Source organism: Heptranchias perlo, chromosome 4 (genome assembly GCF_035084215.1).
Source record: "Heptranchias perlo isolate sHepPer1 chromosome 4, sHepPer1.hap1, whole genome shotgun sequence".
NCBI classification, from domain to species: domain Eukaryota; kingdom Metazoa; phylum Chordata; class Chondrichthyes; order Hexanchiformes; family Hexanchidae; genus Heptranchias; species Heptranchias perlo.
The window spans coordinates 50,584,145-50,609,753 of NC_090328.1; the positions used below are offsets into that span (position 1 = coordinate 50,584,145).

The window sequence follows — 25,609 nt, forward strand, 5'->3', positions numbered from 1 at the left end:
CCTCTTTATTTCAGAATACGCCCCTTGTTTCATTATATCCTCTTTATTTCAGAATACCCCCTTGTTTCATTATATCCTCTATTTCAGAATACCCCCTTGTTTCATTATATCCTCTTTATTTCAGAATACCCCCTTGTTTCATTATATCCTCTATTTCAGATATACCCCCTTCTTTCATTGTATCCTCTTTATTTCAGAATACCCCCGCCTTGTTTCATTATATCCTCTATTTCAGAAATACCCCCTTCTTTCATTATATCCTCTTTATTTCAGAATACCCCCTTGTTTCATTATACCCCCCCCTTGTTTCAGAATACCCCCTTGTTTCATTATATCCTCTTTATTTCAGAATACCCCCCTTGTTTCATTATATCCTCTATTTCATAAATACCCCCTTCTTTCATTATATCCTCTTTATTTCAGAATACTCCCTTGTTTCATTATACCCCCCCCTTGTTTCAGAATACCCCCTTGTTTCATTATATCCTCTTCATTTCAGAATACCCCCCCTTGTTTCATTATATCCTCTTTATTTCAGAATACCCCCCTTGTTTCATTATATCCTCTTTATTTCAGAATACCCCCCACTTGTTTCATTATATCCTCTTTATTTCAGAATACCCCCCTTGTTTCATTATATCCTCTTTATTTCAGAATACCACCCTTGTTTCATTATATCCTCTTTATTTCAGAATACCCCCTTGTTTCATTATATCCTCTTTATTTCAGAATACCCCCCTTGTTTCATTATATCCTCTTTATTTCAGAATACCCCCTTGTTTCATTACATCCTCTTTATTTCAGAATACCCCCGCCTTGTTTCATTATATCCTCTTTATTTCAGAATACCCCCTTGTTTCATTATATCCTCTTTATTTCAGAATACCCCCTTGTTTCATTATATCCTCTTTATTTCAGAATACCCCCTTGTTTCATTATATCCTCTTTATTTCAGAATACCCCCCTTGTTTCATTATATCCTCTTTATTTCAGAATACCCCCTTGTTTCATTATATCCTCTTTATTTCAGAATACCCCCTTGTTTCATTATATCCTCTTTATTTCAGAATACCCCCTTGTTTCATTATATCCTCTTTATTTCAGAATACCCCCTTGTTTCATTATATCCTCTTTATTTCAGAATACCCCCTTGTTTCATTATATCCTCTTTATTTCAGAATACCCCCTTGTTTCATTATATCCTCTTTATTTCAGAATACCCCCTTGTTTCATTATATCCTCTTTATTTCAGAATACCCCCTTGTTTCATTATATCCTCTTTATTTCAGAATACCCCCCTTGTTTCATTATATCCTCTTTATTTCAGAATACCCCCTTGTTTCATTATATCCTCTTTATTTCAGAATACCCCCTTGTTTCATTATATCCTCTTTATTTCAGAATACCCCCTTGTTTCATTTTCTCCTCTTTATTTCAGAATACCCCCTTGTTTCATTATATCCTCTTTATTTCAGAATACCCCCTTGTTTCATTATATCCTCTTTATTTCAGAATACCCCCCTTGTTTCATTATATCCTCTTTATTTCAGAATACCCCCCCTTGTTTCATGATATCCTCTTTATTTCAGAATACCCCCCTTGTTTCATTATATCCTTTATTTCAGAATACCCCCTTGTTTCATTATATCCTCTTTATTTCAGAATACCCCCTTGTTTCATGATATCCTCTTTATTTCAGAATACCCCCCTTGTTTCATTATATCCTTTATTTCAGAATACCCCCTTGTTTCATTATATCCTCTTTATTTCAGAATACCCCCCTTGTTTCATTATATCCTTTATTTCAGAATACCCCCTTGTTTCATTATATCCTCTTTATTTCAGAATACCCCCTTGTTTCATTATATCCTCTTTATTTCAGAATACCCCCTTGTTTCATTATATCCTCTTTATTTCAGAATACCCCCCTTGTTTCATTATATCCTCTTTATTTCAGAATACCCCCTTGTTTCATTATATCCTCTTTATTTCAGAATACCCCCTTGTTTCATTATATCCTCTTTATTTCAGAATACCCCCTTGTTTCATTATATCCTCTTTATTTCAGAATACCCCCTTGTTTCATTATACCCCCCCCCTTGTTTCAGAATACCCCCCTTGTTTCATTTCTCCTCTTTATTTCAGAATACCCCCTTGTTTCAATATATCCTCTTTATTTCAGAATACCCCCCTTGTTTCATTTCTCCTCTTTATTTCAGAATACCCCCCTTGTTTCATTATATCCTCTTTATTTCAGAATACCCCCTTGTTTCATTATATCCTCTTTATTTCAGAATACCCCCTTGTTTCATTATATCCTCTTTATTTCAGAATACCCCCTTGTTTCATTATATCCTCTTTATTTCAGAATACCCCCTTGTTTCAATATATCCTCTTTATTTCAGAATACCCCCCTTGTTTCATTTCTCCTCTTTATTTCAGAATACCCCCTTGTTTCAATATATCCTCTTTATTTCAGAATACCCCCCTTGTTTCATTTCTCCTCTTTATTTCAGAATACCCCCCTTGTTTCATTGTATCCTCTTTATTTCAGAATACCCCCTTGTTTCATTATATCCTCTTTATTTCAGAATACCCCCTTGTTTCATTATATCCTCTTTATTTCAGAATACCCCCTTGTTTCATTATATCCTCTTTATTTCAGAATACCCCCTTGTTTCATTATATCCTCTTTATTTCAGAATACCCCCTTGTTTCATTATATCCTCTTTATTTCAGAATACCCCCTTGTTTCATTATATCCTCTTTATTTCAGAATACCCCCTTGTTTCATTATATCCTCTTTATTTCAGAATACCCCCTTGTTTCATTATATCCTCTTTATTTCAGAATACCCCCCTTGTTTCATTTCTCCTCTTTATTTCAGAATACCCCCCCTTGTTTCATTATATCCTCTTTATTTCAGAATACCCCCTTGTTTCATTATATCCTCTTTATTTCAGAATACCCCCTTGTTTCATTATATCCTCTTTATTTCAGAATACCCCCTTGTTTCATTATATCCTCTTTATTTCAGAATACCCCCCTTGTTTCATTATATCCTCTTTATTTCAGAATACCCCCTTGTTTCATTATATCCTCTTTATTTCAGAATACCCCCTTGTTTCATTATATCCTCTTTATTTCAGAATACCCCCTTGTTTCATTATATCCTCTTTATTTCAGAATACCCCCTTGTTTCATTATATCCTCTTTATTTCAGAATACCCCCCTTGTTTCATTTCTCCTCTTTATTTCAGAATACCCCCCCTTGTTTCATTATATCCTCTTTATTTCAGAATACCCCCTTGTTTCATTATATCCTCTTTATTTCAGAATACCCCCTTGTTTCATTATATCCTCTTTATTTCAGAATACCCCCTTGTTTCATTATATCCTCTTTATTTCAGAATACCCCCCTTGTTTCATTATATCCTCTTTATTTCAGAATACCCCCCTTGTTTCATTATATCCTCTTTATTTCAGAATACCCCCCTTGTTTCATTATATCCTCTTTATTTCAGAATACCCCCCTTGTTTCATTATATCCACAAAGCTGCAGCAGGAACTCCCGACGCTTGCTCATTGGTAACAGGCGCGGGGGCGGCGATGAGGTCAGGTCTGGCCCCTCCCCTCCCCTCCCGTGGCGATGTTGTTGGGCAGGTTCGAGACGGGAAACGACTGTGAGGGTGAGTGAAACATCTCTCAAATCCGCCCGATGAATCACTGACTGTAGTACCGTGATTAGAGGCCTGGGGTGGGTGATGGTCTGGGTCTGGGGCGAGGATTGGTGTTAGTGAGAGTCCCGGGGGCGGATTAGTGAGAGTCCTGGGTTCGGGTTCGGGTTCGGGGGATGGTCTGGGGCTCGGGGTGAGTGAGAGGCCCGGGGGAAATGGCCCGGCGTCTCCGCGTTTATTTATTTCAAAAATTGCAACTTCCCGGGAGAAGCGTGCAGGCAGCATGCAGAATAAAACTTAACTAAAAACAACTTGAGAGGGGTGAGGAAGTGGGAAGGAAATATGAAGGAGGAAGGAGAGGAAGAGGAGGGAGAGGGAGGAGGGGAAGGGGGGGAAGGAGGTAGGAGAGAGAGAGGGGGAAGGAGGAGGGAGAGAGAATGAGGGAGGAAAAGAGAGAATTGGGAGTAATGGATGGAGAGGGAATGAGGAAGGGGAGGAGGAGGGATAGAGGGCGGGATGAGAAGATGGAGAGGAGGGGGGATGATAAGGAGCAGAGGATGAGGAAGGGGGGAGGGAGGAAGGAATTGGATGAAGTGGGTGAAAGGGAGCAGGGGAAGAGAGAATGGGTGGAGAGAGATGAAAGGGAGAAGGGGAGAACAGATGAGCAGAAAGGGGAGGGGTTGAGCCAGGAGGAGGTGGAGATAGGAAGGAGGACATGGGAAGAGAGGGAGATGGATAGGGTGAAAGGGAGGCAGAGGGGTAAAGATGGAGGGAACGAGACAGATGGGGAAGAGGGAGGGAGATGGCGAGAGAGTAAAAGGGATAAGGAATGAGGAAGAGGGGGGAAGAGAGAAAGGCGTGAGTTGCCTCAAGCTGTGAGGTCAGTGGATTGCCAAATCCCAGGAGATAGCAGACTTTACCTTCAAAAGGAGTAATTAGTATATAAGTACAGAAATTTTCACATTTATTTTACTGTATTTTGATTTTAATTTACTTAATTTGGCTCTTCAATACCTGGAGTTTAAACTTGTTTACTTGGTATCTTTGAGTAAATAACATTGTGCTGATAAAGGAAATGCAGTGAATGTTGTGTATATGGATTTTCAAAAAGTACTTGATCGGATTTTGCCTCTTTTCTTCTTGGGTCCTCTATCTCAAATATTGTGTGTAATTATGCAACTTGTTCAATCTGGAGCATTAGAAATGGGGTGTAACAGTTTTATTGCTTTGAGTAATCAATAGATTTCTGGACATTAAAGTCATCAAGGGCTGTGGGGATAGTGCAGGAAAATGGCCTTGAGGTAGAAGATCAGCCATGATCTTGTTGAATGGCGGAGCAGGCTCGAGGGGGTGGATGGCCTTCTCCTATTTCTTATGTTCTTATGTAAACTATACCTTTTTAGAAAATGACAAAGTTCTCTAGATTCAGGAACTGTCCCTCTAGATTGGAAAATTGCATGTCACTCTGCTTTTTAAGAAAGGAGAGAGAGGGAAACCAGGGAATTATAGACCAGTTAGCCTAACATCTGTTGTGGGGAAAATGCTGGAGTCTATAATTAAGGATAGGGTGACTGAACACCTCGAGAATTTTCAGTTAATCAGAGAGAGCCAGCATGGATTTGTGAAAGGTAGGTTGTGCCTGACAAACCTGATTGAATTTTTTGAAAAGGTGACTAAAGTAATGGACAGGGGAATGTCAATTGATGTTATTTATATGGCCTTCCAGAAGGCATTTGATAAAGTCCCACATAAGACACTGTTAGCTAAGTTAGAAGCCCATGGAATCGAGGGAAAAGTACGGACTTGGTTAGGAAATTGGCTGAGTGAAAGGCGACAGAGAGTTGGGATAATGGGTAGGTACTCACATTGGCAGGATGTGACTAGTGGAGTCCCGCAGGGATCTGTCTTGGGGCCTCAATTATTCACTATTAATGACTTAGATGAAGGCATAGAAAATCTCATATCTAAGTTTGCCGATGACACAAAGATTGGTGGCATTGTAAGCAGTGTAGATGAAAACATAAAATTACAAAGGGATATTGATAGATTAGGTGAATGGGCAAAACTGTGGCAAATGGAATTCAATGTAGACAAATGTGAGGTCATCCACTTTGGATCAAAAAAGGATAGAACAGGGTACTTTCTTAATGGTAAAAAGTTAATACAGTGGATGTCCAAAGGGACTTAGGGGTTCAGGTACATAGATCATTGAAGTGTCATGAACAGGTGCAGAAAATAATCAATAAGACTAATGGAATGCTGGCCTTTATAATCTAGAGGACGAGAGTACAAGGGGTCAAAATCCTGGAACTCCCTTCCTAACAGCACTGCGGGAGAACCGTCACCACACAGACTGCAGCGGTTCAAGAAGGCGGCTCACCACCACCTTCTCGAGGGCAATTAGGGATGGGCAATAAATGCTGGCCTCGTCAGCGACGCCCACATCCCATGAACGAATAGAAAAAAAAAGTTATGCTGCAGCTATACAAAACCCTGGTTAGACCGCACCTGGAGTACAGTGAGCAGTTCTGGTCACCGCACCTTCGGAAGGACATATTGGCCTTGGAGGGAGTGCAGCGTAGGTTTACTAGAATGATACCCGGACTTCAAGGGTTAAGTTACGAGGACAGATTACACAAATTGGGGTTGTATTCTCTGGAGTTCAGAAGGTTAAGGGGTGATCTGATCGAGAGAAACTATTTCCACTGGTTGGGGAATCTAGGATTAGGGGGCACAGTCTAAAAATTAGACCCAGACCTTTTAGGAACGAGATTAGAAAACATTTCTACACACAAAGGGTGGTAGAAGTTTGCAACTCTCTTCCGCAAACGGCATTTGATACTAGCTCAATTGCTAAATTTAAACCTGAGATAGATGGCTTTTTGGCAACCAAAGGTATTAAGGGATATGGGCCGAAGGCAGGTATATGGAGTTAGATCACAGATCAGCCATGATCTTTTCAAATGGCGGAGCAGGCACGAGGGGCTGAATGGCCTACTCCTGTTCCTATAGCAACTATTTTAGAATCGCCTTACCTCGTTCAAATTTCTGTGCTACGGTTTGCATGCGTCTTTTGGTGAGTTTTAGGTATTTCACTTGTATAAAATCATGTCACACGTATGTACTCATGAGATTTTTTTTACCTCTCAGCTGATTCTTGAAAGTCAAATTTATTACTACATGCAGATGCTTCGGTACTTTACTGTTGCATTTGTGTTCTTGCTGCTGTACACCAGAATACCGAATGAGAATTTAGTGATTCTGTGTCACAAAGAAAAGCTAATTCTTCTCGGTTTTAGTGCCTCAAATTAGCATTTTGACCTTTAAGGGCCAAAACCTAACTTTAAAAATATAACTCATGGAAGAGAAAATTACATTTTTGATTCCAGTTTTACATCTGAAAACGATGGATAGGAAAAGACCAACTGGTCGATCAAGCCTGTCCCATATGGTTGTGATGCCTTATGCTTCACAATAAAAACACTTGCTATCTCCCAGGAGCCATATAATCTGGGAGAAATGATAAGCCAGCTAAAAACGCAGGCCAATTAGTTGTGGTGGTGGAGAAATCTGGAAAATTCCTCTCCAACCCATTTAGGCAATCAAAACTTGTCCAGGAGATCACATTGAACCTGGTTTATATTACAAGGTATCTACTTCTTGCATAAAGTGATCTCTGACCCAGCCAGAAACAGCTCTCCCTTGAAGGAATATAGCAAATCAACATTCACTGTATGAGCCGGCAACCTGTTCCACATTTCCACTATGCTCTGGGAAAATCATGAATTTTGAACTTACATTTTAAAATGTAATGTAATAGGTGAATAGAGATGCATATAGTTGATAATGATGGTTAGGTAACTGTTACATCCTAATTTGGACTTCAAGACTGGTCACCAGAATAGGAGGACAAGCAATTAAATGTGCAGAGGAAAAATGCTGTGCTGTGCATGCCAGCATCATAATGTTTGATTTGTGGACTGAGGCAAACATTCATCTGGGAAAGCAACAACTGCTTTAAGTATATATTCCATGGGAGTACCTGCTTTATTTGCATTTTGGCAAGTGTTATAATTTGCTTCAATCAGCAAGCAATTAGGAAGGCAAATGGTATGTTGACCTTTATTGCAGGGGGGTTGGAGTACAAGAGTAAGGAAGTCTTGCTGCGATTGTGTAGGGCTTTGGTGAGACCATACCTGGAGTTCTGTGTACAGTTTTGGTCTCCTTACCTAAGGAAGGATATACTTGCCTTAGAGGCAGTGCAACGTAGGTTCACTGATTGATTCCTGGGATGAGGGTTGTCCGATGAGAAATTGAGTGAAAGGTAGATGGGGCTTTAAACTAAATAAGGTGGGGGGAGACTCCTGGTGGAGAGAAATCTAGAATGCTAAAGAGAAAAGACAAGGAAGCAGTGCAGGAATGTGATTGGGGTAAGGATAACCAGATTGTGTTAGGAAGGGACAGAGCGTGCTAACAGACAAATCTAAAGGCACTGTATCTGAATGCACAAAGCATTTGTAATAAGATAGATGAATTAACTGTGCAAATACATGTAAATGGATATGATATAATTGCGATTACGGAGACATGGCTGCAGGGTGACCAAGGCTGGGAGCTGACTGTCCAAGGGTTTTTGATATTTAGGAAGGACAGGCAAAAAGGAAAAGGAGGTATGGTGGCGTTATTAGTAAAGGATGAAATCGGAGCAATAGTGAGAGAGGCTCAGAAAATCAAGATGTCAAATCAGTCTGGGTGGAGTTATGAAGCACCAAGGGGCAGAAAACACTGGTGGGAGTTGTCTATAGGCCTCCAAACAGTAGTGGTAATTTAGGTGATGGGATCAAACAGGAAATTAGAGATGCATGTAACAAGGGTACTACAGTAATCATGGGTGACGTTAATCTACATATAGACTGGCCAAACCAAATTAGCAATAATACTGTGGAGGATGAATTCCTGGAGTGTGTACGAAATGGTTTTTTAGACCAGTACATTGAGGAGCCAACTCGGGAATAGGCTATCCTAGATTGGGTATTGTGCGGTGAGAAGGGGTTAATTAATAATTTTGTTGTGCGGAGTCCTTGAGAGAAGAGCAACCGTAACATGATAGAATTCTTCATTAAGATGGAAAGTGAAGTAATCCAATCTGAAACTAGAGTCCGAAATCTTAAAAAAAGGAAACTACAAAGGTATGTGGAGTGAGTTGGCTATGATAGATTGGGGAGCTTCGTTAAAAAGCATGATGGTGGATAGGCAATGGCTAACATTTAAGGAACGAATGCATGAATTGCAACAGTTATACATTCCTTTCTGGCACAAAAACAGAAAGCAAAAATGTCCCAACCATAGCTAACAAAAGAAATTAAGGATAGTATGAGATCCAAAGAGGAGTCATATAAAGTTGCCAGAAAAAGTAGCAAGCCTGAGGATTGGAAGCAGTTTAGAATTCAGCAAAAAAGGACTAAGAGATTGATTTAAGAGGGAAAAAATAGAGTATGAGAGCAAACTTGCAAGGAACATAAAAGCAGACTGTAAAAGCTTCTACAAGTATGTAAAAAGAAAAAAAATTAGTGAAGACAAATGTAGGTCCCTTACAGTCAGAAACGGGTACATTTATAATGGGGAACAAGGAAATGGCAGAGCAATTAAACAAATACTTTGGTTCTGTCTTCACATAAGAGGACACAAATAACTTCCCAGAAATGCTAGGGAACCAGGAGTCTAGTGAGAAGGAGGGATTAAAGGAAAAGGATTAAAGGATTATTAGTAAAAAAAAATAATGCTGGAGAAATTTTTTTTTATTCATTCATGGGATGTGGGCGTCGCTGGCGAGGCCGGCATTTATTGCCCATCCCTAATTGCCCTTGAGAAGGTGGTGGTGAGCCGCCGCCTTGAACCGCTGCAGTCCGTGTGGTGAAGGTTCTCCCACAGTGCTGTTGGAAGGGAGTTCCAGGATTTTGACCCAGCAACTATGGAGGAACGGCGATATATTTCCAAGTCAGGATGGTGTGTGACTTGGAGGGGAACGTGCAGGTGGTGTTGCTCCCATGTGCCTGCTGCTCTTGTCCTTCAAGGTGGTAGAGGACGCGGATTTGGGAGGTGCTGTCGAAGAAGCCTTGGCGAGTTGCTGCAGTGTATCCTGTGAATGGTACACACTGTAGCCACTGTGCGCCGGCGGTGAAGGGAGTGAATGTTTAGGGTGGTGGATGGGGTGCCAATCAAGCGGGTTGCTTTGTCCTGGATGGTATCGAGCTTCTTGAGTGTTGTTGGAGCTGCACTCATCCAAGCAAGTGGAGAGTATTCCATCACACTCCTGACTTGTGCCTTGTAGATGGTGGAAAGGCTTTGGGGAGTCAGGAGATGAGTCACTCGCCGCAGAAGACCCAGCCTTTGACCTGCTCTTGTAACCACAGTATTTATATGGCTGGTCCAGTTAAGTTTCTGGTCAGTGGTGACCCCCAGGATGTTGATGGTGGGGGATTCGGCGATGGTAATGCAGTTAAATGTCAAGGTGAGGTGGTTAGACTCTCTCTTGTTGGAGATGGTCATTGCCTGGCACTTATCTGTCGTGAATGTTACTTGCCACTTATGAGCCCAAGCCTGGATGTTGTCCAGGTCTTGCTGTATGCGGGCTTGGACTGCTTCATTATTTGAGGGGTTGCGAATGGAACTGAACACTGTGCGAACATCCCCATTTCTGACCATATGATGGAGGGAAGGTCATTGATGAAGCAGCTGAAGATAGTTGGGCCTAGGACACTGCCTTGAGGAACTCCTGCAGCAATGTCCTGGGGCTGAGATGATTGTCCTCCAACAACCACTACCATCATCCTTTGTGCTAGGTATGACTCCAGCCACTGGAGAGTTTTCCCCCTGATTCCCATTGACTTCAATTTTACTAGGGCTCCTTGGTGCCACACTCGGTCAAATGCTGCTTTGATGTCAAGGGCAGTCACTCTCATCTCACCTCTGGAATTCAGCTCTTTTGTCCATGTTTGGTCCAAGGCTGTAATGAGGTCTGGAGCCGAGTGGTCCTGGCGGAACCCAAACTGAGCATCGGTGAGCAGGTTATTGGTGAGTAAGTGCCGCTTGATAGCACTGTCGACGACACCTTCCATCATTTTGCTGATGATTGAGAGTAGACTGATGGGGCGGTAATTGGCTGGATTGGATTTGTCCTGCTTTTTGTGGACAGGACATACCTGGGCAATTTTCCACATTGTCGGGTATATGCCAGTGTTGTAGCTGTACTGGAACAGCTTGGCTAGAAGCGCAGCTAGTTCTGGAGCACAAGTCTTCAGCACTACAGCTGGGATGTTGTCGGGGTCCATAGCCTTTGCTGTATCCAGTACACTCAACCGTTTCTTGATATCACGTGGAGTGAATTGAATTGGCTGAAGACTGGCTTCTGTGATGGTGGGGATATTGGGAGGAGGCCGAGATGCATCATCCACTCGGCACTTCTGGCTGAAGATGGTTGCAAAAGCTTCAGACTTGTCTTTTGCACTCGCGTGCTGGACTCCGCCATCATTGAGGATGGGGATGTTTGCAGAGCCTCCTCCTCCCGTTAGTTGTTTAATTGTCCACCACCATTCACGACTGGATGTGGCAGGACTGCAGAGCTTTGATCTGATCCATTGGTTTTGGAATCGCTTAGCTCTGTCTATAGCATGCTGCTTCCGCTGTTTAGCATGCATGTATTCCTGAGTTGTAGCTTCAACAGGTTGGCACCTCATTTTTCGGTACGCCTGGTGCTGCACCTGGCATGCTCTTCTACACTCCTCATTGAACCAGGATTGATCCCCTAGCTTGTTGGTACTGGTAGAGTGAGGAATATGCCGGGCCATAAGGTTACAGATTGTGCTGGAATACAATTCTGCTGCTTCTGATGGCCCATAGTGCCTCATGGATGCCCAGTTTTGAGCTGCTAGATCTGTTCTGAATCTATCCCATTTAGCACGGTGGTAGTGCCACACAACACGTTGGATGGTGTCCTCAGTGCGAAGACGGGACTTGGTCTCCACGAGGACTGTGCGGTGGTCACTCCTACCAATACTGTCATGGACAGATGCATTTGCGACAGGTAGATTGGTGAGGATGAGGTCAAGTAGGTTTTTCCCTCATGTTGGTTCGCTCACCACCTGTCGCAAGCCCAGTCTGGCAGCTATGTCCTTCAGGGCTCGGTCAGTCGTGGTGCTACCGAGCCACTCTTGGTGATGGACATTAAAGTCCCCCACCCAGAGTATATTCATGAGACTGAAAGCCGATAAATCCCCAGGACCTGATAATCTGCATCCCAGAGTACTAAAAGAGGTAGGCATGGAAATAAAGGATGCATTAATTGTCATTTTGCAAAATTCTATAGATTATGGAACAGTTCCTGCAGATTGGAGGGTGGCAAATGTAACCCCACTATTTAAAAAAGGAGGGAGAGAGAAAACGGGGAACTACAGATTGATTCGCCTAACATCTGTAGTATGGAAAATGCTTGTCTATTATAATGGATGTGATAACAGGACACTTAGAAAATATCAATGGGATTAGACAAAGTCAACATGGATTTATGAAAGGGAAATCGTGTTTGACAAAACCTACTGGAGTTTTTTCAGGATGTAACTGGTAGAATAGATAAGGGAGATCCAGTGGATGTGGTTTATTTGGATTTTCAGAAGGCCTTTGATAAGGTCCCACACGAGGTTAGTGTGCAAAATTAAAGCACATGGGATTGGTGGTAATATACTGGCATGGGTTGAAAATTGGTTAATAGTCAGGAAACAGAGAGTAGGAATAAATGGGTCTTTTTCGGGGTGGCAGGCAGGGATCAGTGTTTGGGCCCCAGCTCTTCATAATATATATCAATGATTTGGATGAGGGAACCAAACGTAATATTTCCAAGTTTGCTGACGACTCAAAACTAGGTGGGATTGTGAGTTGTGAGGAGGATGCAAAGAGGCTTCAAGACGATTTAGACAATTTGAGTGAGTGGGCAAATACATGGCAGATGCAGTATAACGTGAATAAATGTGAAGTTATCCACTTCGGAAGGAAAAACAAAAAGGCAAAGTATTATTTGAATGGTGATAGATTGGGAAATGTTGATATACGAAGGAACCTGGGTGTCCTTGTGCACCAGTCACTGAAAACAAACATGCAGGTGCAGCAAACAGTTAGGAAGGCAAATGGTATGTTGGTCTTCATTGCAAGAGGATTTGAGAACAGGAGCAAGGATGTCTTACTGCAGTTATACAGGGCCTTGGTACGACCACACCTGGAATAGTGTGTGCAGTTTTGGTCTCCTTACCTAAGAAAGGATATACTTGCCATAGAGGGAGTGCAGCGAAGGTTCACCAGGCTGATTCCTGCAATGGCAGGATTGTCGTATGAGGAGAGATTGAGTTGACCTGGCCTGTATTCACTCGCGTTTAGAAGAATGAGAAGTGATCTCATTGAAACATACAAGATCCTGAGATGGCTTGACAGAGTCGATGCTGAGATGCTGTTTCCCCTGGCTGGAGAGTCGAGAACTAGGGGGCATAGTCTCAGGATAATGGGTCGGCCGTTTAGGACTGAGATGAGGAATTTCTTCACTCAGAGGGTTGTGAATCTTTTGAATTCTCTACCCCAAAGGGCCGTGGGTGCTGAGTCGTTGAGTATATTCATGGCTGAGATCGATAGATTTTTGAAATCTCGGGGAATCAAGGGATTGGGGATCAGGCAGGAAAGTGAAGATGAGGTCTAAGATCAGGCTTGATCTTATTGAATGGTGGAGCAGGCTCGACGGGCCGTGTGACCTATTCCTCCTATTTATTGTGTTCTTCCCTCTAGTTGTATCTGACACTGGAGTGGCTACTCTTTGTATGCCAAGTACTGTCTAAAGGACAGCTCTCTATAAATGTGAAGACTTCCTGATTATGTCAATCCTGCATCAATTTGAGGTTGCCTAGGATCGTTCAGATTGTGTGCGTTTGTGAAATTCCTCAATTTTGGATGCTGTTCCCATGCACTCAAACTGAAAAGAGTCATATTTGGTTAGAGACTCTCAGCCTGCGTGTGCATCAGCATATCTTTTCTGTGCTTTACAGTGTACATGTTCAGTCATGCATGTGAACTTTGTGCAGCTTGTAGATTTTTTTCTGATGGTTGCTGTTGCCTGGTAACAGGGCATACTATCGCTTTAGGAGAGGTGAGTGCAAGATCGATGCCTGTTTCAGTGATTGTAGAGCTGTTTGTGGCACCGCTGTTGCTCCTAATCTAACAATTTTTGATGTAACAGAATAACACATACCATGCAGTGCTTCATACCTGGGCATCCACATTTTCATTCTTTTTACATTTTAATTTGAAGCTGAAATTTGGATACTTTTGCCATGGGTTACTACTGAAGGTAGCATCTTAAATTAATTTTCATTTGCTATGCTTTTTGTAAGACTTAGATAGATTTGCTTTCTTAAATCTTAATAAAAAGGCTGCCTATTGTTTCGTGAGTGGTGTATTTTACCCAAAGTGTTCAAGAGCCCAAATGAGAAGAAATTATCTGGGGAGGGAATGGAAAATACCTGTTTATTGAGCATACAGTTAGACACTGTAAGCTGTTTAGTAAAACAAAACAAGCTGGTTTGGCTCTTCTGTTGATTACACAAGTAATTCTCCAGTGATTATTGTACGCCACATCTAAGTATAATAAGATGTAGTGAAAATTGTTTTTGTAGCCCTTGTTCACATGAAGTGGTATACAGCATAGCAGCAGTTTCAACTTTTCACACAAATATTGCCAGTAAATCTAATGGGGGGGGGGAGAAAGGTCAGGCCCCCAGTCTCTAATGGCTATTTTTACTGTATACTACAGCTTTATGTCAATTCAATGTATTTTTATTCATGCCACATTGATATAAAAATCATATATTCGTCGAAATTTTGGTGTCTCCTCTACAAACTTTCCTATTTATGCAAAAATATTTTAAAATAAACAGAACTAAAAACAAAGGGCTCAACATTAACCACCACCCCCCCCCCCCCCCCACGACGGATGGGAGGTGGTCGGGCTGAGTTAAATCCTAAAAAAACGCAAATCACAACCCCAAACTGATGCGTAGCCGCCTGCTGCAATTTTTACGCTGGCAGGTTTCGAGGCGTATGAGTGTCCAGTCTTGGAGATTAACATACTTAAATCAGGCTCCCAATTGCACTGTGGAAGCCTGATTGAAATGTAACGTTTGCCGACTGGGTTTCCCAAGGCTCGGGGAAACCTGGCAGCGAAATGGAGACGGGAGCTACTGGCTGTAGAAGGTCCATCAGATGAACTTGCATGTGAAACCCCTCAAAAATAAGTGAATCAAAAATAGCCCCTTTCGCCCCCAATATGATAAACCTATGCACAACTATTGTATTCCTCCTTAGTTACACATCAGTATAAGGTAGATAACTTAATTTTAAAAAAATGTCATTTAAATCAGGTTTAAAACTAAAAAGACTAAAATGTACTTATTGTATAAATAGGATACTGCACAGATCCTGGTATTTTTAAACAGTGAGTTCAACAGATTGCATAATACAGCCATGAGTGTCTTGTGTCTTGTCATATTCTCAAGTTGTTTAGCTGCACTGGAACTTGTGTGATGCCCTCTATGTATCCACCTGCTTGAAGTGTTCATTCTTGCTTGTTCACCCGTCAACATTAATTTTGACTGGAATAAATATGCATTCGTGCTTCATTTGTACAATTCAGAAACGGCCAAGTTTCTTGTATTCATTTTAGATATTAATAGTGTATTACTATGGTATTACTATGCAAATCGAATCCTGGAGGCAAAATTATTGCATAGTTGAGTATTTTGTGTGTAATATGGATCAATACAACTGGAATACTAGAGACTTGGTAGATTACATATTGGTGAAGCATAACTTCCACCTCCAGTACAACTTACATTTGCTTTGTTTAATGCAGATTAGGAGTCTGTGTGTGGATTTAGGAGTTTCCTATTCAGCCACTGTATATTTTCAGCGCAATAGCAAGGGCTTGGGTATCTTCACAAATATTCAGTTAAGTTGGATGAGGAAAAATATATATTTACTTGTCACTGTTGGATAAATCAACTGATAGGATATCTGTGAACTGTAGCATGTTGAACCCATAGTGGATGTGGGGGGTAGGGGAGAAGTACTGTTTGTTTCACTGTTTCATAGGAACAGTCCTGATAACTTAAGACTTAGCTTATCTTACAAGAGGGCCTTGTTGGCTACTAGACTAACTATGCTCAATAAGAACAGTTCTTTATTATAAAATGCGATAGAAGCCCTTCAGAAAGATGCTTTTCAAAATATTTTCTGTTTTTAGTATTTTGAGGTAATTACTATACCTTATGTGCTGAAACAAAGAGCCGTTTTGTATTTTAGTTTCTAGTAGAACTATGTTTGCTGTTTAGTCTGCATTGAATTTTATTTTTTCTCAAAGGTTGCAAATAAAGCAAGTAGAAAAAAATTGTTAACCCTTGCTCTTATGAACATGGCAAATCAGGCTGCTTGCTTATCCTATTCCATGCATAAACAGCAAGCAAGTAGAGCAGTTCTGGCAGTATAGCTCTGTTGTGATCTGGAGTGGATAATTTGGCATCAGACCAAGTTCCTGTTCATCTGGTGTAATGAGAGTGGCAGAGAGCTTCTAGGTATAAGCAACATAGAACATAAGAACAATAGGAACAGGAGTAGGCCATACGGCCCCTTGAGCCTGCTCCACCATTCAAGAAGATCATGGCTGATCATTTGCCTCAACTCCACTTTCCTGCCCTCTCCCCATATCCCTTGATTCCCTTAGTCCAAAAATCTGTCGATCACTGTCTTGAATATACTCAATTTTACAACACCAAGTTATAGTCCAGCAATTTTATTTTAAATTCACAAGCTTTCGGAGGCTACCTCCTTCCTCAGGTGAACGATGTGGAAAAAAATCGTTCACCTGAGGAAGGAGGTAGCCTCCGAAAGCTTGTGAATTTAAAATAAAATTGCTGGACTATAACTTGGTGTTGTAAAATTGTTTACAATTGTCAACCCCAGTCCATCACCGGCATCTCCACATCTTGAATATACTCAACGACTGAGCATCCACAGCTCTCTGGGGTAGAGAATTCCAAAGATTCACAACCCTCTGAGTGAAGAAATTTCTCCTCATCTCAGGCTTAAATGGCCGACCCCTTATCTTGAGACCATGGCCCCTAGTTCTAGACTCTCTGGCCAGGGGAAACAGCCTCTCAGCATCTACCCTGCCAGGCCCTCCAAGAATTTTAAACGTTTCATTCTTCTAAACTCCAGAGAATATAGGCCCATTCTATGCAATCTCTCCTCAGAGGACAACCCTCTCATCCCAGGAATCAATCTAGTGAACCTTCATTGCACTGGCTTTAAGGCAAGTATAACCTTCCTTAGGTAAGGAGACCCAAACTGTACACAGTACTCCAGGTGTGGTTTCACCAGAGTCCTATATAATTGTGATGTGGAGATGCCGGTGATGGACTGGGGTTGACAAATGTAAACAATCTTACAACACCAGGTTATAGTCCAACAATTTTATTTGAAAATCACAAGCTTTCGGAGGCGTCCTCCTTCGTCAGGTGAATGTGACGTTCACCTGACGAAGGAGGAAGCCTCCGAAAGCTTGTGATTTTCAAATAAAATTGTTGGACTATAACCTGGTGTTGTAAGATTCTATATAATTGTAGCAAGACCTCCTTGCTCTTGTACTCCAACCCCCTTGCAAGAAAGGCGAACATACCATTTACCTTCCTAATTGCTTGCTGTACCTGCATGTTAACTTTTTGTGATTCATGTACAAGGACACCCAAATCCCTCTGAACACCAACACTTAATAGTTTCTCACCATTTAAAAAATATTGTTTTTCTATTCTTCCTACCAAAGTGAAAATAGAATATGAGTGTACTCCAAGTGTGGTCCAATCAGATGGTGATAGCTTTGTGCAGAAAACTGATTCCTATATTGTTGTAATTTATTCTCTGAGGCATAAAGACCTCCTTTACCAGCCCTGATATATTCTTGTTAAATACTCTCCATGGGGGTACAGTTTTTCCCCCCTTGGTCAGTGGAAATGTTTATATATTCCAGCTTCCACCATTGTGGGAGCTCAGTCACCATAAGGACTGCAGTGGTTCAAGGAGAGGCCCAACACCACCTTGGGGCAAGGATATAATTTAACTTTCATGCTGCAAAATAAGTTATTTCTGATTAGCAGTAGATTATTTCAATTTATTGATTAATACATTCAGTAATTTACAGAAAATTATACCTTATGTAGTGACCTGTCTGTCATTTTTGGATTTGATATTGGTCTTTTTGTTAAGGGCTTGATATATTCTGTAATGCCCATATAAAGAATGGAAACTAGTTCTGTGAAAATCAGTCATGTTTGACATTACCTTTTGGGTTGAACAATGCAGTCTCCCATATAAGAAAGATTTATTATAATTGAATGCAATCAAGTTATTAGCAGTAATTCAAGCATTCATTCATGTAGATGTCTGATGTATGTCCATACATTAAGATGTGGAGATGCCGGTGATGGACTGGGGTTGACAATTGTAAACAATTTTACAACACCAAGTTATAGTCCAGCAATTTTATTTCAAATTCACAAGCTTTCGGAGGCTTCGTCCTTGGTCAGGTGAACGATGAATCAGTTTCTTTCTTGGACACACGAATCTCCATCAAAGACGGGCACCTCAGCACCTCACTCTACCGCAAGCCCACGGACAACCTCACGATGCTCCACTTTTCCAGCTTCCACCCTAACCACGTCAAAGAGGCCATCCCCAATGGACAGGCCCTGCGAATACACAGGGTCTGCTCAGACGAGGAGGAACGCGATGGACACCTACAGACGCTGAAAGACGCCCTAGTAAGAACGGGATATGACGCTCGACTCATCGATCGACAGTTCCGACGGGCCACAGCAAAAAATCGCATAGACCTCCTCAGGAGACTAACACGGGACGCAACCAACAGCGTACCCTTTGTCGTCCAGTACTTCCCCGGAGCGGAGAAACTACGCCATGTTCTCCGCAGCCTTCAACATGTCATCAATGAGGACAAACACCTCGCTATGGCCATCCCCACACCTCCACTACTCGCCTTTAAACAGCCACCCAACCTCAAACAGACCATCGTTCGCAGCAAATTACCTAGCTTTCAAGAGAACAGCGTCCACGACACCACACAACCCTGCCACGGTAACCTCTGCAAGACATGCCAGATCATCGACACAGATACCACCATCACACGAGAGGACACCATGGTTCATACTCCTGTGACTCGGCCAACGTTGTCTACCTCATACGTTGCAGGAAAGGATGCCCCAGAGCATGGTACGTTGGCGAGACCATGCAGACGCTGCGACAACGGATGAACAGACACCGCGCAACAATCGCCAAACAGGAGGGTTCCCTCCCAGTCGGGGAACACTTCAGCAGTCATGGACATTCATCCACCGACCTTCGGGTAAGCGTACTCCAAGGCGGCCTTCGAGACACACGACAACGCAAAATCGTCGAGCAGAAATTGATAGCCAAGTTCCGCACCCATGAGGACGGCCTCAACCGGGATCTTGGGTTCATGTCACACTACACGTTATCCCACCAGCGAACAAATGTTATCTGTTTTTAATATAACTGGTCAGTTGCTGTCTTTTCTATGTTTCTACCTCTCTATCTTTTTTGTTTGTTGTTTTTTTTGGTGATTTGTATATTCTGAGACCTGGCAGGTAACACCTGTCTGTCTGCACACTGATTGCCTTGGCAACGGGCAGTTGAAAAAACTGTCTGTAATCACCAAGCATTGTTCTGTGAATTATAAATGCGATTTCATTTCGAGGATTTCATTTTCACATCGTTCACCTGACGAAGGAGGAAGCCTCCGAAAGCTTGTGAATTTAAAATAAAATTGCTGGACTATAACTTGGTGTTGTAAAATTGCATACATTAAGAAGTATACCCGATTGTCGTAAAAATCCATCTGGTTCACTGATGTCCTGTGAAATGGCCTGGCAAGCCACTCGGTTGTAGAATCTCGCTAAGAAAGTCACAATAAGAATAAAACCAGACAGATTACACGGCATCAGACCACTCTAGACCGGTCACGACAAAGGCAAACCAAGCCCAGTCGACCCTGCTAAGTACTCCTCGCTAACATCTGGGGACTTGTGCCAAAATTGGGAGAGCTGTCCCACAGACTAGCCAAGCAACAGCCTGACATAGCCATATTCACAGAATCATACCTTTCAGCCAACGTCCCAGACTCTTCCATCACCATCCCTGGGTATGCCCTGTCTCACGGGCAGGACAGACCGACCAGAGGTGGTGGTACAGTGATATTCAGTCAGGAGGGAGTGGCCCTGGGAATCCTCAACATTGACTTCAGACCCCATGAAGTCTCATGGCATCAGGTCGAACATGGGCAAGGAAACCTCCTGCTGATTACCACCTACTGTCCTCCCTCAGCTGATGAATCAGTCCTCCTCCATGTTGAGCACCGCTTGGAGGAAACACTGAGGGTAGCAAGGACACAGAATATACTCTGGGTGGGGGACTTCAATGTCCGTCACCAAGAGAGGCTCGGTAGCAGCACTATTGACCAAGCTGAAGGACATAGCTGCCAGATTGGGCCTGCAGCAGGTGGTGAGCGAACCAACACGAGGGAAAAACCAATTTGAACTTGTCCTCACCAATCTACCTGTCGCAGATACATCTGTCCGTGACGGTATTGGGAGGAGTGACCACCGCACAGTCCTCGTGCAGATGAAGTCCCGTCTTTGCACTGAGGATACCATCCCACGTGTTGTGTGGCCCTATCACCGTGCTAAATGGGATAGATTCAGAACAATCCAGCAGCTCAAAACTGGGCATCCATGAGGCACTGTGGGCCATCAGCAGCAGCAGAATTTTATTCCAGCACAATCTGTAAGCTCATGGCCCGGCATATTTCTCTACTATTACCAACAAGCCAGGGGATCAACCCTGATTCAATGAGGAGTGTAGAAAAGCATGCCAGGAGCAGCACCAGGTGTACCTAAAAATGAGGTGCCAACCTGGTGAAGCTGCAACTCAGGACTACATGCATGCTAAACAGCAGAAGCAACATGCTATAGACAGAGCTAAGCGATTCCACAACCAACGGATCAGATCAAAGCTCTGCAGTCCTGCCACATCCGGTCGTGAATGGTGGTGGACAATTAAACAACTAACGGGAGGAGGAGGCTCTGCAAACATCCCCATCCTCAACGATGGCGGAGTTCAGCACGCGAGTGCAAAAGACAAGTCTGAAGCGTTTGCAACCATCTTCAGCCAGAAGTGCCGAGTGGATGATCCATCTCGGCCTCCTCCCGATATCCCCACCATCACAGAAGCCAGTCTTCAGTCAATTTGATTCACTCCACGTGATATCAAGAAACGGCTGAGTGCACTAGATACAGCAAAGGTGATGGGCCCTGACAACATCCCAGCTGTAGTGCTGAAGACTTGTGCTCCAGAACTAGCCGCGCCTCTAGCCAAACTGTTCCAGTACAGCTACAACACTGGCATCTACCCGACAATGTGGAAAATTGCCCAGATATGTTCTGTCCACAAAAAGCAGGACAAATCCAATCCGGCCAATTACTGCCCCATCAGCTTACTCTCGATTATCAGCAAAGTGATGGAAGGTGTCGTCGACAGTGCTATCAAGTGGCATTTACTCACCAATAACCTGCTCACCGATGCTCAGTTTGGGTTCCGCCAGGACCACTCGGCTCCAGGCCTCATTACAGCCTTGGACCAAACATGGACAAAAGAGCTGAATTCCAGAGGTGAGGTGAGAGTGACTGCCCTTGACATCAAGGCAGCATTTGACCGAGTGTGGCACCAAGGAGCCCTAGTAAAATTGAAGTCAATGGGAATCAGGGGGAAAACTCTCCAATGGCTGGAGTCATACCTAGCACAAAGGAAGATGGTAGTGGTTGTTGGCGGCCAAACATCTGAGCCCCAGGACATTGTTGCAGGAGTTCCTCAGGGCAATGTCCTTGGCCCAACCATCTTCAGCTGCTTCATCAATGAACTTCCCTCCATCATAAGGTCAGAAATGGGGATGTTCGCTGATGACTGCACAGTGTTCTGTTCCATTCGTAACCCTTCAAATGATGAAGCTGTCCGTGCCTGCGTGCAGCAAGACCTGGACAACATCCAGGCTCGGGCTGATAACTGGCAAGTAACATTCGTGCTAGACAAGTGCCAGGCAATGACCATCTCCAACAAGAGAGTCCAACCACCTCCCCTTGACATTTAACAGCATTACCATCGCCGAATCCCCCACCATCAACATCCAGGGGGTCACCATTGACCAGAAATTTAATTGGACCAGCTACATTAATACTATAGCTACAAGAGCAGGTCGGAGGCTGGGTGTTCTGCGGCGAGTGACTCACCTCCTGACGCCCCAAAGCCTTTCCACCATCTACATGGCACAAGTCAGGAGTGTGATGGAATACTCTCCACTTGCCTGGATGAGTGCAGCTCCAACAACACTCAAAAAGCTCAACATCATCCAGGACAAAGCAGCCCGCTTGATTGGCACCCCATGCACCACCCTAAACATTCACTCCCTTCACCGCCGGCGCACCGTGGCTGCAGTGTGTACCATCCACAGGATGCACTGCAGCAACTCACCAAGGCTTCTTCGACAGCACCTCCCAAACCTGCGACCTCTACCACCTAGAAGGCCAAGGGTAGCAGGCACATGGGAACAACACCATCTGCACGTTCCCCTCCAAGTCACACATCATCCCGACTTGGAAATATATCGCCGTTCCTTTACCATCGCTGGGTCACAATCCTGGAACCCCCTTCTTAACAGCACTGTGGGAGAACCTTCACCCCACAGACTGCAGCGGTTCAAGAAGATGGCTCACCACCACCTTCTAAAGGGGAATTAGGGATGGGCAATAAATGCTGGCCTTGCCAGCGACACCCACATCCCATGAATGAATTAAAAAAAAGTAAACTGTAATGCAGAGCTCCATCCCTAACACTGTTTATTTCACTGACTTTCTCTCCATGTAAAGATAACACTGTTATCAAAGTAATTATCACACTACCTACAACAACTTTCTGATTAGCAGTATATTAATTCAGTTTATTGACTAAGTTCACCGTACTATATTGTAACTTTCAGTTTAGCATTAAAGTCTTTATCCTAAATGTATACAGATAATTATGTGCTCGGTGTAAGTCTGTGATCCTGATAAAATGGCCTGCTTTTAGAGATGACTGCACTGTCAAATTAAACTAATTTGTTTCTGTGGCATTTTGGTTTCCTCTCCTCCCTCCTGTCTCATATCCTCTATGATCGTCTTTCATTTCTGGTTCATCAAGTATCTTCTGTTTCTTTTAGCTTTTCTTTTGTGCATATACATCTAATTTATGCTATATTTCTTATATCTTGAGGACCTATATTACTGGGTTAATTCCTAGGCTCCTCTCGAATAAATTGAGTTGACTCTCTGAGCTCACTTTCTCTCTTGAAAGCAACTTGCTCCTTTGGCTCTGTTTAATAAACTAAGACAAAAACTACCTTTCTTACTCCCAAGATCAAAAAAAATCCAAGCATTCATTTCTTCAAGATTGGAATACTTCCTTTCCAATCCCAGTAACCGAATACCCTCAGCCCATGTATCTGATGCAATCGGCTGTCAATGCCAAACGGCCAGGGGTTGACCTCAATTGACAACAGAGGCCATCCTTTCTGATTTCACAGGAAGGGTCTACTTATGAGGACAGATTATTTACTGTCAACAGCAAAGAGAAAGCTTTTGGCTTGTTTTGTCAAAAAGCTTTCTCGGGAACTATACCAATTTTAGGCGCTTATCAATTAGGAAATGTTGCCAAAGTTGAATGGCTGAAGCTTTTTTTATTTAACTTTGCTGCCTTTGTCATTTTATTCCAATGACATGCCTTTCAGTGTTAGTACTTAAAGCATGGTCAGTCATGCACTGAATGTATTTTTTTAAAATAGAATTTTAACTCTAATCCTATGGGTTTCAATTTTCTTCTTTCTAAACTTCCAGCAAATTGCAAGGTTTTGATTGTTTAATTCATTCATGTTTTCTTGTTAGAATCCTTTTTTCTAGGTTTTTTGTTTAACCTTTTGTTTTATTTGTCGGCCTGGAAGGTACTCTTTTTATCCTGAAGTATTTTACATTTCTGATCTAAAATTAGTACCAGTGTGGCTTAGTGGTAGCACTCACTTCTGCAGCAGAAGGCTGTGGGTTCGGGAGCGCAGAGGCCTGGACTAATAATCCGGCGATATGAGTTCATATCCTGCCATGGCAGCTGGGGAATTTAAATCTAGTTAATTAAAATAAAATCTGGAATAAAAAGCTAGTATCAGTAATGATGGCCATGAAACTACCGGATTGTCGTAAAAAACCATCTGGTTCATTAATGTCCTTTAGAGAAGAAAACCTGTCTTCCTTACCTGGTCTGGCCTATATGTGACATCAGATCCACAGTTGATTCTTAACTGCCCTCTGAAATGGCCTAGCAAGCCACTTAGTTGTACAATCCTGCTACAAAAAGACATAAGAATAAAACTGGATAGACCACTAGGCACCGGACACGACAAAGGCAAACCTGTCGACCCTGCAAAGTCCTCCTGACTAACATCTGGGGACTTGTGCCAAAATTGGGAGAGCTGTCCCACAGACTACTCGAGCAACAGCCTGACATAGCCATACTCTCGGAATCGTACCTTTCAGCCAATGTCCCAAACTCCTCCATCACCATCCCTGGGTATGTCCAGCTCCACCGGCAGGACAGACCCACCAGAGGTGGCAGCACAGCGGTATACAGTCAGGAGGGTGTGGCCCTGGGAGTTTTCAACATTGACTCCTGACCCCATGAAGTCTCCTGGTATCAGGTCAAACATAGGCAGGTAAACCACCTGCTGATTACCACCTACCAACCTCCCTCAGCTGATGAAAACGTGCTCCTCCATGTTGAGCACCACTTGGAGGAAGCACTGAGGGTAGCAGGGGCACAGAATGTACTCTGGGTGGGGGACTTTAAAGTCCATCACCAAGAGTGGCTCGGCAGCATCACTGCTGGCCGAGTCCTGAAGGACATAGCTGCCAGACTGGGCAAAGCCGAGGGAAAAACCTACTTGACCTTGTCCTCACCAATCTACCTGTCGCAAATGCATCTGTCCATGACAGTATTGGTAGGAGTGACCACCGCACAGTCCTTGTGGAGACAAAGTCCCGTCTTCACACTGAGGACACTGTCCCATCGTGTTGTGTGGCACTACCACCTTGCTAAATGGAATAGATTCAGCACAGATCTAGCAGCTCAAAACTGGGCATCCATGAGGTGCTGTGGGCCAATTTATTAGATATGACATACCCTTCACAAATCCATGCTGACTTTCTCTGACCAGCTCAAATTTGTCTGTGATCAGTCATTCTGTCCCGAATGACAGATTCTAATATCTTCCCCACTACGGATGTTAGAGTGATAGGTCTGTAATTACCTGGGTTCTTGCTCCCACCCTAAAACATTTGCAATTTTCTGATACAATGACACAATTCCTGAATCAAGAGAGCATTGGAAGATCATGAGTAATGAAACTACAATTTCCTTACCATAGTGGTTATGTTACTGGACTAGTAATCCAGAGGCCTGGGCTAATAATCCGGAGTCATGAGTTCAAACCCACCACGCCAGCTGGGGAACTTAAATTCAATTAATTAAATTCAATTAATCAAATAAAAAATCTGGAATGAAAATACTAGCATCAGTAATGGTGGCCATGAAACTACCGGATTGTCGTAAAAACCCATCTGGTTCACTAATGTCCTTTAGGGAAGGAAACCTGCCATCCTTACCCGGTCTGGCCTATATGTGAC

General features: G+C 42.9%; 1 protein-coding gene across 2 annotated transcripts in view; it reads left to right on the forward strand.

Annotated features, from left to right (window-relative positions):
• Nucleotides 1-3,630: 3,630 nt before the first annotated feature.
• Nucleotides 3,631-25,609, forward strand: part of pam (peptidylglycine alpha-amidating monooxygenase) — a 276,130-nt gene continuing 254,151 nt past the window's right edge. For both annotated transcript variants that reach the window (XM_067982909.1, XM_067982913.1), the window contains exon 1: nucleotides 3,631-3,689. The gene's annotated coding sequence lies outside the window, so the exon portion shown is untranslated. The remainder of the gene's footprint in view (nucleotides 3,690-25,609) is intronic.